Source organism: Carcharodon carcharias, chromosome 1 (assembly GCF_017639515.1).
Source record: "Carcharodon carcharias isolate sCarCar2 chromosome 1, sCarCar2.pri, whole genome shotgun sequence".
Taxonomy (NCBI): Eukaryota; Metazoa; Chordata; class Chondrichthyes; order Lamniformes; family Lamnidae; genus Carcharodon; species Carcharodon carcharias.
In genome coordinates, this window is record NC_054467.1 from 235,405,943 (window position 1) to 235,422,647 (window position 16,705).

Consider the following 16,705-nt stretch of genomic DNA (forward strand, 5'->3'; position numbering starts at 1 on the left):
TTCATAAAAAACTTCTACTATTAGCTTGCAAGTTCACAACCTAATGTCAGACAAGCAGTTGGGCACTATAACATTGATTATGAAGTTGAACCTGCTGGTGGAGAGGTTGAGTTGGGTATCATCAATATACAAATGAGAACTGAGACATAAAAGGGGGCCAGGAATGGAAATTTGGGCGTAACAGAAAGGCCAAAACAAAGAAGAAGCAAAGGTAAGATAATGCAAACTAGTGTTTAGGTGCCAGACAAGTTTGGACTCTAAAAGCCTAAAGGTTGCAGGAGAAAGGGAAAACTATTGGCAGGATTTTCCAGCCCCGCCCACCACTGGGATCATCTGTCCTGCTGAAAGTCAATGGGCTTTTGGCTGGGCTGCTGAATCTCCCATGGCCAGTCCTGCTGGAAAATGCCAGCCTAAGGGATGTCAGGTGTGCCACCATTTTGAAGCTGTAGGGAAATAGTTAGGTCATGTAATGAATAATGGTTAAAATGAGCAAGAATGCTCTGAGACAACCTCCACCCCTAACACAGTCAGCTTCTTGCTGTTTTTCAGTCCAAAGAGTTCCAAATCTTACTTTAGGAGTTGTAGCACACGTAGAAAATAGGAGCAGGAGTAGGCCATTCGGCCCTTCGAGCCTGCTCCACCATTCATTATGCTCATGGCTGATCATCCAACTCAATAGCCTGCTCCCACCTTCTCCTCATTTCCTTTGATCCCTTTCGCCCCAAGAGCTATATCTAATCCTTCTTGAAAACATACAATGTTTTGGCCTCAACTACATTCTGTGGTAGCGAATTCCACAGGTTCACCATTCTCAGGTGAAGAAATTTCTCCTCATCTCAGTCCTAAGTGGTCTACCACATATCCTCAGACTGTGACTCCTGGTTCTGGACTCCCCCACCATTGGGAACATCCTTTCTGCATCTACCCTGTCTAGTCCTGTTAGAATGTTATAAGTTTTTTGAGATCCCCCCCCTCATTCTCCTGAACTCCAACGAATATAATTCTAACCGACTCAATCTCTCCTCAAATGTCAGTCCCGCCATCCCAGGAATCAGTCTGGTAAACATTCGCTGCACTCCCTCTATAGCAAGAGCATCCTTCCTCAGGTAAGGAGACCAAAACTACACACAATATTCCAGGTGTGGTCTCACCAAGGCCCTGTACAATGGCAGCAGGGTATCCCTGCTCCTGTATTCGAATCCTTTCGCTATGAAGACCAACATACCATTTGCCTTCTATACCGCCTGCTGCATTTGCATTCTTACCTTCAGCGGCTGGTGTACAATGACACCCAGGTCTCATTGCACATTCCCGTCTCTCAATTTATAGTCGTTCAGATAATAATCTGCCTTCCTGTTTTTGTTACCAAAGTGGATAACCTCATATTTATCCACATTATACTGCATCTGTCATGCATTTGCCCACTCACAGCTCATCCAAATCACGCTGAAGCATCTCTGCATCCTCCTCACAGCTCATCCTCCCACCCAGCTTTGTGTCATCTGCAAATTTGGAGATATTACATTTAGTTCCCTCATCTAAATCATTAATATATATTGTGAATAACTGGGATCCCAGCACTGATCCCTGCGGTACCTCACTAGTCACTCCCTGCCATTTGGAAAAAGACCCGTTTATTCCTACTCTTTGTTTCCTGTCTGCCAACCAGTTTACTATCCATCTCAATACACTACCCCCAATCCCATGTGCTTTAATTTTAAAAGCCAATTTCTTATGTGGAACTTGGTCAAAAGCCTTCTGAAAGTCCAAATAAATCACATCCACTGGCTCCTCCTCATCAACTTTACCAGTTATATCCTCAGTGGCAGAATCGGACAGAGTCAGCATGGATTTATGAAAGGGAAATCATGCTTGACAAATCTACTGGAATTTTTTGATGATGGTGAAGACAAATGTAGGTCCCTTTCAGTCAGAAACAGGGGAATTTATAATGGGGAACAAAGAAATGGCTGACCAACTAAATACATACTTTGGTTCTGTCTTCACAAAGGAGGACTCAAATAACATACCAGAAATGTTAGGGAACACAGGTTTTAGTGAGAAGGAGGAACTGAAAGAAATTAGCATTAGTAGGGAAATGGTGTTGGGGAAATTAATGGGATTGAAGGCCAATAAATCCCCAGGGCCTGATAATCTACATCCCAGAGTATTTAAGCAAGTGGCCCTAGAAATAGTGGATGCATTGCTGGTCATCTTCCAAGATTCTATAGATGCTGGAGCAGTCCCTACAGATTGGAGGGTAGCTAATGTAATCCCACTATTTAAAAAGGGAGGTAGAGAGAAGACAGGGAATTATAGACCAGTCAACCTGACACTGGCAGTGGGGAAAATTCTAGAGTCCATTGTAAAAGATTTAATAGCTCTTTTGTCTGTGACATCTTTTGATTATCTGCTCCTATCACTGCTTGCTTGTCCCTACAACCATACCACCCCCCTCCACTTCTCTCCCCCCAACCAACCCCCCACCACCCCCCCACCCCCACTAGAGCTATACCTTGACTGCCCTAACTTCCATTCTTAATTAGCACATGCGTTTAGATAATATCCCCCCAACAGTATCCAAAGTGGTATATCTCTTTTTGCAGGGGAATAACCACAGGAGAGACAGTCGCCTGCCTAGTCCTCTTGCTCCCTTCTTGCTTTTGGACTCTTAGCCTGTGGCGTGACCACCTCTCAATACGTGCTATCCACGATACTCTCTGCCTCGCGGATGCTCCACAGTGTCCCCAGCTGCCGCTCCAGCTCTGAGGCTTCCAGGAGCTGCAGCTGGAGACACTTCCCATACACATGCTGGCCCCAGGCACTGGACATGTTCCCGGCTTCCCATATAGAGCAGGAGGAACACATCACGTCTTTGAGCTCTCTTGCCATGACTTACCTCTTTAAATTAAATTAAACCTTTTGGAAGATACGTAATATCAAATACTCGAGGGCCCTTCTTCCCTGCTCCTCATTTGTACAGAATATTGCCCTTTCAAACGATGAACCACAAAACAATACCTTAAATACTATGAGCGATAAGAGTAGTAAATACTTACCCGACCGTACTCACAGTACTCAAAGGATTACCTCGTTCCTTCCTCATCGAACTCCCTCAGTCATCTCTGCTTTCCCAGCTCCTCTTCAACTCCCGACTCCCCTCGTGCTCCTTTTCAACTCCCGACTCCTCTCGCGCTTCTTTTCAACTCCCGACTCCTCTTGCGCTTCTTTTCAACTCCTGACTCCTCTTGCGCTCCTTTTCAACTCCTGACTCCTCTCGCGCTTCTCTTCAACTCCCGACTCCTCTCACACTCCTTTTCAACTCCCGATCTTGTTTACAGTCAGATCTCTGTTGGTGAATCCATCACAATGAAATTAAAACTCACTCTCTCTAAAAGGCCTTTGGTTCATATGGTTCCTGGTAAGTAAACTGGGAAGGAGGCGCTACTCTCATTTACTTGGTCTACACTGTAGTACATTGATAGATATAGGCCCAGATCTTCCACCTTCCAGATAGTCACACTCAGGAGGTACCCTGCAAGATGCCTTATGAGGCTCCTTGGAAGTCCCAACCCAAGGACTCCGCGGGAATTGCAACAGATGTTTCATGGGTTTCGATGGGCACTTCCCCTCCGTTCAGAACCCTCTGAAAAGGTCTCTAATTCTGATTTAGAGTAGGAGATTGCAGTGGGCTCCAACTCACTTGGATAGGAACCCAGGAACTGTTAGACAGAAAAAAAACATACTTAACTCCTGGAAAACTCTGCTACTGATCCCTATGACATCCCACTGACCCTCCTGGACTCACAAACTGACCCTCTAATTCCCTCACTAGCCACCCGACTCCTCCCCTGACCATCTGACCTCCCCCCATCGCCGACCTGGCCTGACCCAAACTCATCACCCACCCACCCTGCCACACTACCGAGCTGGCACACTGCCACACTATCCAGCTGGCACGCTACCACCCTGCCACACTACCACCCTGCCACACTACCCAGCTGCCATGCTACCACCCTGCCACACTACCCAGCTGGCACACTACCACCCTGCCACACTACCCAGCTGCCATGCTACCACCCTGCCACACTACCCAGCTGCCACGCTACCACCCTGCCACACTACCCAGCTGCCACACTACCACCCTGCCACACTACCCAGCTGCCACGCTACTACCCTGCCACACTACCCAGCTGCCACGCTACCACCCTGCCACACTACCACCCTGCCACACTACCCAGCTGCCACGCTACTACCCTGCCACACTACCCAGCTGCCATGCTACCACCCTGCCACACTACCCAGCTGCCACACTACCACCCTGCCACACTACCCAGCTGCCACACTACCACCCTGCCACACTACCCAGCTGCCACACTACCTAGCTGCCAAACTACCAACCTGCCACACTAACCAGCTGCCACAATACCCAGCTGGCACACTTCCACCCTGCCACACTACCCAGCTGCCACACTACCAAGCTGGCATACTACTGCCCTGCCACACTAACCAGCTGGCACACTACCCAGCTGCCACACTACCCAGCTGCCACACTACCACCCTGCCACACTACCCAGCTGCCACACTACCCAGCTGCCAAACTACCAACCTGCCACACTAACCAGCTGGCACACTACCCAGCTGCCACACTACCACCCTGCCACACTACCCAGCTGCCACACTACCCAGCTGCCACACTACCACCCTGCCACACTACCCAGCCGCCACACTACCCAGCTGCCACACTACCCAGCTGCCACACTACCCAGCTGGCACACTACCCAGCTGCCACACTAGCTAGCTGCCACACTACCACCCTGCCACACTACCCAGCTGGCACACTACCCAGCTGGCACACTACCCAGCTGCCACACTAGCTAGCTGCCACACTACCCCACTGCCACACTACCCAGCTGGCACACTACCCAGCTGCCACACTAGCTAGCTGCCACACTACCACCTTGCCACACTACCCCACTGCCACACTACCCCACTGCCACACTACCACCTTGCCACACTACCCAGCTGGCACACTACCCCACTGCCACACTACCCAGCTGCCACACTACCCAGCTGCCACACCACCCCACTGCCACACTACCCAGCTGCCACACTACCACCTTGCCACACTACCCAGCTGGCACACTACCCCACTGCCACACTACCCAGCTGCCACACTACCAACCTGCCACACTACCACCTTGCCACACTACCCCACTGCCACACTACCCCACTGCCACACTACCCCACTGCCACACTACCCAGCTGCCACACTACCCCACTGCCACACTACCCAGCTGGCACATTACCACCCTGCCACACTACCCCACTGCCACACTACCAACCTGCCACACTACCCAGCTGCCACACTACCAACCTGCCACACTACCCAGCTGGCACACTACCAACCTGCCACACTACCCAGCTGGCACACTACCAAACTGGCACACTACCCAGCTGGCACACTACCAACCTGCCACACTACCCAGCTGGCACACTACCACCCTGCCACACTACCAACCTGCCACACTACCCAGCTGCCACACTACCACCCTGCCACACTACCACCCTGCCACACTACCCCACTGCCACACTACCCCACTGCCACACTACCCAGCTGCCACACTACCCAGCTGCCACACTACCAACCTGCCACACTACCAAACTGCCACACTACCAACTGCCACACTACCAAACTGCCACACTACCCCACTGCCACACTACCCAGCTGCCACACTACCCAGCTGCCACACTAACCAGCTGGCACACTACCACCTTGCCACACTACCCAGTGGGTACACTACCACCCTGCCACACTACCCAGCTGCCACACTACAACCCTGCCACACTACCCAGCCGGCACACTACCAACCTGCCACACTACCCAGCCGGCACACTACCCAGCTGGCTCACAACTGCCCTGCCACACCACCCAGCTGGCTCACAACTGCCCTGCCACACTACCCAGCTGGCTCACAACTGCCCTGCCACACTACCCAGCTGCCACACTACCCAGCTGCCACACTACTGCCCTGCCACACTACCACCCTGCCACACTACCCCACTGCCACACTACCCAGCTGCCACACTACCCAGCTGCCACACTACCCCACTGCCACACTACCCAGCTGCCACACTACCCAGCTGCCACACTACCCAGCTGGCACACTACCACCCTGCCACACTACCCCACTGCCACACTACCCCACTGCCACACTACCCAGCTGCCACACTACCCAGCTGCCACACTACCCAGCTGCCACACTACCCAGCTGGCACACTACCACCCTGCCACACTACCCCACTGCCACACTACCCCACTGCTACACTACCCCACTGCCACACTACCCAGCTGCCACACTACCAACCTGCCACACTACCCCACTGCCACACTACCAACCTGCCACACTACCCAGCTGCCACACTACCAACCTGCCACACTACCCCACTGCCACACTACCAACCTGCCACACTACCCAGCTGCCACACTACCAACCTGCCACACTACCCAGCTGGCATACTACCAACCTGTCATACTACCCAGCTGGCACACTACCAAACTGGCACATTACTGCCCTGCCACGCTACCCAGCTGCCACACTACCCCACTGCCACACTACCCAGCTGCCACACTACCACCCTGCCACATTACCAACCTGCCATACTACCACCCTGCCACATTACCAACCTGCCATACTACCCAGCTGCCACACTACCACCCTGCCACACTACCCCACTGCCACATTACCAACCTGCCACACTACCCAGCTGGCACACTACCAACCTGTCATACTACCAACCTGCCACACTACCACCCTGCCACACCACCACCCTGCCACCCTTCCCACCCTGCCACCTATCACTCTGCCACCCCACCCACCCTGCCACCTTACTCACTTACCCACATACCTCTCTCACACTCATTCACTAACACATTGAAAAGCTATTTAAATGTCCCAAAGCTTTTCTCCATGTTACAGATAAAGACTTACTGAAATATAGCAGCTAGTGCCATAAAACAGGGGTGTGGCTTGGCTTTCATCGGCAATCCTGTCCTACAAAGAAGAACTTCCAGAACAGGTTTTTTTCTTTATACATTTTACAGGACTTGGGCATCACTGGCTAGGCCAGCATTTATTGCCCATCCCTAATTGCCCTTGAGAAGGTGGTGGTGAGCTGCCTTCTCTGAACCGCTGCAGCCCATGTGGTGTAGGTACCCCCACAGTGCTGTTAGGGAGGGAATTCCCTCTCTCATTCCTGAAGAGGCCCGGTTCGGAAGCTTGGGCCAGAAGCGAGGTGCCCCAATGCTGTGTAAAAAAATAGGAGCGAAGTGGCAATCCAACAGTTACTGCCGCTCCTTGGAAGATTCAGCTCATAAATACTTTCGAAGGTAAGCACACTGAAGTTGTTGAAATTTGACTTATAATTGTTTATAATCGTTAAGAAACAATTTAAAACAATTAAAAACTTGTACTTAGACAGGCAAGAGCACAGTCGTCCATGGTGGAGCACTGAGCGGGGATGCTCGAGAGGCCAGATTTAAAGGACTACAAGTATCTCGGGGGTTGTGGGCCTGAAGGAAATGACTGAGAAAATTATAGAGGGGCCAGGCCAGGGAGCGATTTGAAAACAAGGATTAGAATTTTAAACAAAAGAGAAAGCCGAGCATGCTGGAAACCTGAAATAAAACAGAAGGCGCTGGAAATACTCGGGCTGCATCCGTGGCGACTGAAACAGAATTGGACATTTCAGGTCAATCGCCTTTCATAAGTGAACATTTTAAAATCAAGGCCTTACTTAACCAGGAGCCAATGTAGGTCCCTGAGCACAAGGGTGATGGCTAAATGGGACTTGGTGTGAGTTCACACACAGGCACCAGAGTTTGGGGTAACGTGAAGCTTACAGAGGATAGAAAGTGGGAGGGCAGTCAGGAGCTCAATGGAATAGTCAAGTCTAGAGGTAGCAAAGACACACATGAGGGTGCCAGCAGGAAATGAGCTGAGGCAGGGGCAGAGTGGGCGATGCTACGGAGGTGGGACTAGCTGGTCTCACTGATGGCGTGGTTATGTAGCTGGAAGCTCATCTCAGAGTCAAACATGACGCCAAAATTGTGGAAAGTCTGAGGCTGAACCAGACTGTTCAGGCTCCGGCTGGTGCCAGGAAGTGGGGTGGATTCTGTGACGAGGCAACAGAGTCTGTGCCAGGACAACGGATGCAGGTGACACAAGTCGTGGCTGCCAGCTGCAGAGATGGTGAGAGACCCACATGGCAATTATCCAGGAAGGCCTGCCACACTCGAAATGAAGTGGCCGGCAGTGGCCTTCCCGGGATCAAGGACGTCAGGGCCTGCTGAGAGCTGCCAGTCCTTCATTGTTCGGCAGCACCACGGGGGACTTGGTGAGTGGTTTGGTGAGGGACCATGGTCGCTGGTGAGTGGTGGCGGGAGGTGGAATCACAGGGTGGGGTTCGTGGGGGATGGGGTGGGGGAGGGGTATCAGCAGCAAGAGCAGGGGGTGGCTCTCAGCAGGCTCTCCTTCCCACTGCCGGATCCCTCAATCAGGCACTGGGTGTCTTTGAATGAGGGACCAGCCCTCCCCACCCACCGAGAAGCCGGCAAGTAATCTTGACAGTTCCCCACCCGCCGCTGTGTGAATACCAGCGGTGGTAGGATATGGACCTTAAATGGGTATTGGCAGCAGAACAGGAAGGCTGTCAATGGCCTTCCTGCCACCGAATTAATCCAGGTGGAGGCGGGAATGCGGCAAGCATCCAACTCGATTAAATGCCCCTGCCATCAAACTCATCATGGGGGAGGACTTTAAACTCTGCCCAATAACTTTGGCAGCGTACATGGAAAAACTAATGCAGTATTTTCAGGTAATATCACTGAGGGACAGCATGTAGATAAGAAATCAGAGGGATCCAAGCACAGATCTTGAGAGATAGCAGAGTGACATTGCAGGAGTGGGAAGCAAAATCGTTCTCGCTACGATGAGATAAATACAATTGTAACCAGGTGAGTGAAGTCCTACTCAAATGGACGACAATAGAGAAGCAGTCTGGGAGGTGTGTCCTCTGCAGTAACCGTTGCTGAGAAGCAGTGCCCTCTGCAGTCACCATTGCAGGGAAGTAGCCTGGGAAGAGTGTCCTCTGCAGTCACCATCGCCGTGAAGCAGCCTGGGAAGAGTGTCCTCTGCAGTCACCATCGCCGTGAAGCAGCCTGGGAAGAGTGTCCTCTGCAGTCACCATCGCCGTGAAGCAGCCTGGGAAGAGTGTCCTCTGCAGTCACCGTCACCGAGTGAAAAAACACAAAGAGTGATGTCACAGGAAAGCAGTAAGCTCATTGGTTGGTAAGTAATTGTTAGTTAACTACCTATTCCCAGTTGATTTCAGATTAAAGGTGACTACTGGGGCCCAGGATCAGAAGCCAAACACTTCAGCTTCAACTCAGCATAGAGAGCTAGTTCCAGTTGATTTTAAAAAGTGCATTTTGAATCTCTATTCTAACTTGTTTTCAGATTAAAGGCAAATAGGAGAAATATTTTACAGATTGATAAACTAAAGACCAGTAGAAAATTTTAAAACAAATTGAAAAACTAATTAAATAAAATAGAAATGCAGGGCCAGGCAATGTGTTGTAGCTGCATGATATGGGAGCTGGTGGACCCCATTGTGGTAGCTGGTGACCACATCCGTAGCAAATGTTTGCTCGAGGAGCTCCGGCTCAGAGTTGATGATCTGGAGTCTGAGCTTCGGACACTGCGATACATCAGGGAGGGGGAGAGTTACCTGGACACTGTGTTTCAGGAGACAGTTGCACCCCTTAGATTAACTACCCTAAATTCAGCCAGGGACAGGAGGGTGTGACCATGAGTGAGGCAGGTATAGAGATCCATGAAGTAGCACTGCAGGAGCCTCAGCCCTTGTCCTTATCCAACTGGTTCAAGATTCTTGTGGACGAGAGCAGGGACAGTAGGCAGGATGAGCAAACTGACCATAGCACCGTGGTCAGGGAGCCATTCAAGTGGGGGGAGAAATGCAGTCGTAATTGGTGATAGTATAGTTAGGGGAATAGATACTGTTCTCTGTAGCCAGGATTGAGAGTCCCAAAGGCTGTGTTGCCTACCTGGTGCCAGGGTTAAGGATATCTCATCTGGGCTGCAGAGGAACTTGGAGTGGGAGGGGAAAGATCCAGTTGTCATGGTCCATGTAGGTACCAACGATATAGGTAGAATGAGGAAAGAGGTTCTGCTGAGGGAATACGAGCAGCTAGGGGCTAAATCAAAAAGCAGAACCAAAAAGGTAATAATCTCCAGATTACGACCTGAGCCATGAGCTAATTGGCACAGGGTCAATAAGATTAAAGAGGTAAATGCATGGCTCAAAGATTGGTGTGGGAGAAATGGATTGGAATTCATGGGACATTACCGCCAGTACAGGGGAAAGTGGAAGCTATTCCATTCGGACAGGGTCCACTTGAATCAGGCTGGGACCAGTGTCCTGGCGAATCGCAGAACTGGGGTTGTAGATAGGGCTTTAAACTAAATAGTGGGGAGAGGGTTCAGTTGCATGGAAATATAAAATATCCAAGTTTAAGGAGAGAGTAAGAGTGCAGGTTAGTGATGAGGCTGATTGTTACCAAAAAGTGAAAGGAAGAGACAGAGCGTGTGAACGCCATATTGCACCAAAGAATTGTATAAGAGTAGGGAAAATTGACAACATGGCAAACTTAAAGGCTTTGTATCTGAATGCACGTAACATTCGGAATAAAACTAATGAATTAACAGCATAAATAGAGATAAATAGGTATGATTTGGTGACAATTACTGAGACGTGGTTACAGGGAGAGCAAGTTTGGGAGTTGAATATCCAAGGGTAGTCAGTGTTTCGGAAGGATAGGCAGGGAGGAAAAGGAGGCGGTGTAGCTTTGTTAGCAAAGGAAGAGATCAGTGCTATAGTGAGGAATGATATAAGCACTGAAGAGCAAGGCATAGAGTCAGTCTGGGTAGAAATAAGAAATAGCAAGGGAATGAATTAACAGCATAAATAGAGATAAATAGGTATGATTGCAGATGACACCAAAAGTAAGTAAGTTGCAATGAAGAAAGTAAGAAATTTACGAATGGATATGGGCAGTTTAGGTGAATGGGCCAAAATTTGGCAGATAGAGTTTAACGTGGATAAGTGTGAGGTTGTCCATTTTGGTCAGAAGAATAAAAAGGCGACTTATTATTTAAATGGAGAGAAACTTCAGAATGCTTCAGTGCAGAGGGAGCTGGGTGTCCTTGTGCATGAATCGCTGAAAGCTAATATGCAGGTACAGCAGGTAATAAGGTAGGCAAATGGAATTTTGGCATTTATTGCTAAAGGAATAGAGTATAAAACTAGGGAAGTGTTGTTGCAACTGTACAAGGCATTGGTGAGATCGCACCTGGAGCACCAGATATACTACATCTACAGGATCCCCATTATCCACTTTGCTTGTCACATCTTCAAAGAACTCTAGCAAATTAGTCAAACACGATTTACTCTTCATAAACCATCCTGACTCTGACGGTTTTTGTCCCCTTACTTGGAGAAGGATGTAGTTGCAGTGGAGGCGGTTCTGAGGAGGCTCACTAGATTGATTCCAGAGATGCGAGACTTGTCTTATGATGAGAGATTGAGCAGTTTAGGCCTATACTTGCTAGAGTTTAGAAGGATAAGAGGAGATCTAATTGAGGTATATAAGATGCTAAAGGGGATAGACAAAGTAGATGTGGAGTGGATGTTTCCCTTTGTGGGGCATTTTAGAATGAGAGGCCAAAGTTTTAGACTAAGGGGAGGTAGATTTAAATCAGAGATGAGGAGAAATTACTTTTCTCAAAAGGTCGTAAATTTGTGGAATTCACTACCTCAGAGTGCAATGGATGCCAGGACGCTGAATAAATTTAAGGAGGAGATAGACAGATTTTTAATTAGTAATCGGTTGAAAGTTATGGGGCGAGGGCGGGAAATTAGAGTTGAGGCTGAAATGAGATCAGCCATGATTGTATTGAATGGCGGGGCAGGTTCGAGGGACTGAATTGCCTACTCCTGCTCCTAGTTCTTATGTTCTTATGTATAAATATATTAACAATGGAAATTAGGCTTTTATATAGAGGGACATGTTTAGGGAGAAAGAAAGGTCAGTGAATTCAGAGATGAGTATGTTAGGAAAGCTGAGATGAAGGTTGAAGTTCCCAGGGGGTGGTATATGCCTCCAGAGCCAATATTGAATCTTTGTGCTGAGGTTTACATTTGTCTTGGGAGATCACTGAAATAAGATTCTCTGTAATATTCTTTCTATCTGCATCCATTCTCAGTAATGTTTTCATCTTTACTTTCATTGGGATTGACCCAGAATATTCTAGCTCCGCATTTCTTGACAAACATCTCTCTTCATTTCTTAGTGTGACTTAGCTGCTCATAAGAATGTGTCACCACCTTGTTCTTCCTCATGGAAGTGTAAACATGATGCTGTTGTTTCACATTACACCCCCACCCCCAACCACTTCAATATCGTGGGTTCTCATAACAATGAGCCACAGTTACTCTTGTTCCCCACAGTAACTCACAGAGGTGATTTCATTTCCCACAGGGAATTAACACACCATCATTTCGGAACTTTATTTTACGTTGTTACTGCGATTTAATGCAATATTCTTATATTTTATAGGTACTCACTCACTCAATAGTATTTCATTGTGATGCTGCCATCGCTCAGTGGAATTTTGTCACAACTTTCTTGATTATTACATGGCTTGATGTACTGCTCCTGGTTGCTGCCATTAATATACAATAGTTTACTGGAACACTGTTTTATTTTCTTACAGAGATTCAACACGGACCCTTGTGTGATCTGTACAGCTCAGATCAATTTGCTGTGATGGACTAATTTCCCAAAGGAATTCTCCATAGTGCATTTCATTGCTGTGATTTATTGCGATTTGCAGCAATTCTCCATTGTGCTGGTTTCCACTTTCTCTATTTTCTTGCAGAATCTTGATGCTATTGCGTGACCTCTCACAGAGACCAGCTGCCCTAATAGATTCACTGCGCTTTGAGATTTACATAATGTCATCGTTATTTTAAGTTTGTGGAAAAGGCGAACACCAGAACAAAAGAAAAAGAAAGGTAGAAACTCTGACCATATTTCATTTCCAGATATGAAGTTTTTTTTATTTTTTGATGGGATGTAGTCATTGCAGGCAAGGCCAGCATTCACTGCCCATTCCTAATTGCCCTTGAATTGAGTGGCTTATTAGGCCATTTCTCAGGGCAGTTAGGACTCCACCACACTGCTGTGGGTCTGGAGTCACACGTAGATTGGACCAGGCAAGGACAGCAGATTTCCTTCCCTAATGGACATTAGTGAGCCAGATGGTTTATTTTTTTAACAACAAAAAATGGTAGCTGTCATGATCACTGTTACTAGCTAACTTTATAATTGAGGTGAGAATGACTGCCCTTGACATCAAGGCAGCATTTGACTGAGTGTGGCATCAAGGAGCCCGAGCAAAACTGGAGTCAATGGGAATCAGGGGGAAAACTCTCTGCTGCTTAGAGTCACACCTAGCACAAAGGAAGGTGGTTGTGGGTGTTTGAGGTCAGTCATCTCTGCTCCAGGACATTGCTGTAGGAGTTCCTCAGGGTAGTGTCCTTCACCCAACCATCTTTAGCTGCTTCATCAATGACCTTCCTTCCATCATAAGGTCAGAAGTGGGGTTATTCACTGATGATTGCACAATGTTCAGCACCATTCACGACTCCTCAGATACTGAAGCAGTTCATGCTCAAATGCAGCAAGACCTGGACAATATCCAGGCTTGGGCTGACAAGTGACAAGTAACATTCGCGCAACACAAGTGCCAGGCAATGACCATCTCCAAAAGAGAGAATCCAACCATCGCCCTTTGATGTTTAATGGCATTACCATCTTTGAACCTCCCACTGTCAACATCCTGGGGGTTACCATTGACCAAAAACTGAACTGGACTAGCCATATAAATACTGTGGCTACAAGAGCAGGCCAGAGGCTAGGAATTGTGCAACGAGTAACTCACCTGACTGCCCAAAAACTGTCCACCATCTACAAGGCACAAGTCAGGAGTGTGATGGAATACTCCCCACTTGCCTGGATGAGTGCAGTGCCCACAACATCAAGAGGTTTGACACTGTCCTGGACAAAGCAGCCCGCTTCATTGGCACCACATCCACTAACATTCACTCCCTCCACCACCGACGCACAGTAGCAGCAGTGTGTACCATCTACAAGTTGCATTGCAGGAATTCACCAAGGGTCCTTAGACAGCCACTACCACTACCATCTAGAAGGACGAGGGCAGCAAATAGATGGGAACACCGCCTCCTGGAAGTTCCGCTCCAAGTCACTCATCATCCTGACTTGGAAATATATCGCTGTTCCTTCACTGTTGCTGGGTCATAATCCTGGAACTCCCTCCCTAACAGCACTGTGGGTGCACCTACACCACATGGACTGCAGGCAGCTCACCTCCACCTTCTCAATGGCAACTAGTGATGGGCAATAAATGCTGGCCCAGCCAGAGAAGCCCACATTCTGTGAATGAATAAAAAAAAATTCCACCAGTTACCATGGTGGGATTCAAACCCATATTCCCAGAGCATTAGCCAGGACCTCTGGATTACTATCCCAGTGACATTACAACTATGCCCCCATCACCTCAAGTGATGTGGCGTTAGAAACATTGAGACCTAAGAACAATAATGGACCATTCAGTACCTCAAGCCTGCTCCACTATTCAATTAGATCATGGCTGATCTGTACGTCACCTCTCTTTACACACCTTAGCTTCCTATTCTGTGATATCCCTATCGAACAAAAGTCTATTTATTTCAGTCTTAAAAGCTTCAATTGTCTCCCTGTTCCATTAAGATAAACACTGAGGGCAGAACTTTGCCCTTGGCGGGCAGGCACAGTGGGTGTGGGCGAGGGTGGTTGGAAAGCCGACTGCCACTTGTGATTGGCATGGCACCGCGATTTCACGCTGGTGGGCCAATTAATGCCCACCCAGCGTGAAAGGTGGCTGGGGAAGCTCCAAGAAGGGGCGGGTGGGGGTGGGGGTGGGGGTGGGGGGGGCATGATGTCCGCCGGGTCCAACGGCGACCCGGTGGCTGATTCAAAATCAGCCCAGGGAGCCTCTGGAAGGCTGCCATGGAAGGACGCTGAAGTTGAGGTTGGACACGGCAGGCGGGAGGGCAGGTTGGCGGGGTCATCGGCCCCGCGATTCCCCGATGAGTGCCTCGCTGCCCTCCTGGAGGAGGTGGCGGCCAGGAGGGAAATCCGCAGGGATGGAAGGAGGAGGCCCCTGCACCTCACCAAAAAGGCCCTGGGAGGAAGTGGCATCCAGGGTGAGCAGCCACGACGTGGTGAGGCGCACATGGGTGCAGCGCCAGAAACGCCTCAACGATCTGCTGCAATCAGGAATGGTGAGTATCGTGTTGGCGTGGGTCAGTGTGCAGAACAGTTAAGGGCTGGCCATCACCCCCGTGGACCTGAGGGGTGTTAGAGTGTGAGTGGCAACTGTCAGTGACACAGGAGCTGGCCAAGAGGGTAAGTCCTGCCAGGTGTTCCTCAGCTGGTGTTGGTCATGATGCAATGGCGCTGCAGGTACAGGGTGGGCTAATGAATGCTCCTCAGTCCTTTCAGGAGAAGACATCCCATAACAATATTGAGAGGTCGCGCACTGGCAGGGGACTCCCATATCTCCTAATTCTGACGCGCTATGAGCAGGAGGCACCAGAGCTCAAGAGGCGGCATGAACTTCAGTCAATCGGCAGCGGTGAGGTTGGGGTGCCAGATGAAGATAAAAGTGCAGTGCACTGAGTTGTGAATGTCGGCTATTGCAGCCATTGTGCTGTTGTCTCTATATTGATGTGAGCCTCAAAACTGGAGTCACCATTGATAATCGATAGACGAGGACACCATGATGCAGTCATCTGTTGTCTCACCAGGGTGCCTGGCATGCACAGTGACAGTGTCATGACTTAAATTAATGACACGTCCTTCTTGTCCCTTTTAGGCTCACCAGCAGGTACTTGCCATGAGGACCCTGAAGCCCGCCCTGACCCTGGAGGACCAACGTGCTCAGCACGCATATGCGTCATACCCTCTCTCTCAAGCAGGCACTAGCGCTGATACCAGCAGTTTGGTGGGCATATCGCTGAGGTGCACATTGGTGAGGGCACTTCACACATGCTTGAGCTGCAGGCAGAAGCAGAGAATGCCCAGGGCACCGGCAGTCGGAGGACTGCTGGAGACCAGGACAATGCTCAGTCGATGGCTGATGATGGGCCTCCGGAATTGTCCATAGGCAGCAGATGCTGGATGTCCAGCAGGGTGTGCGGGAGGATCTGGAGGAGATACATGAGGGAATGCGTGACGTGGTGTCCATTTGCGGAGCGTGACCACTGCACTGACACTCATGGCCGAGTGCAATGCCTCCTCCATGGGGAGACTGGCGACTCTCATGGAGGGGCTCCTTCAGGAACTCAGTCAGGGCTTCCTGGGGATGCACTCGGACCTGCAAGCCCTCACACCGGCAATGACCTCAGGTGGTCAGTGTCAGTGTGAGAGATGGATTGGGCACCCAGTATCCCATCTAGGTGCCTGGCCATCAATGGTGAGCCAGGAGGTCCAGAGCTA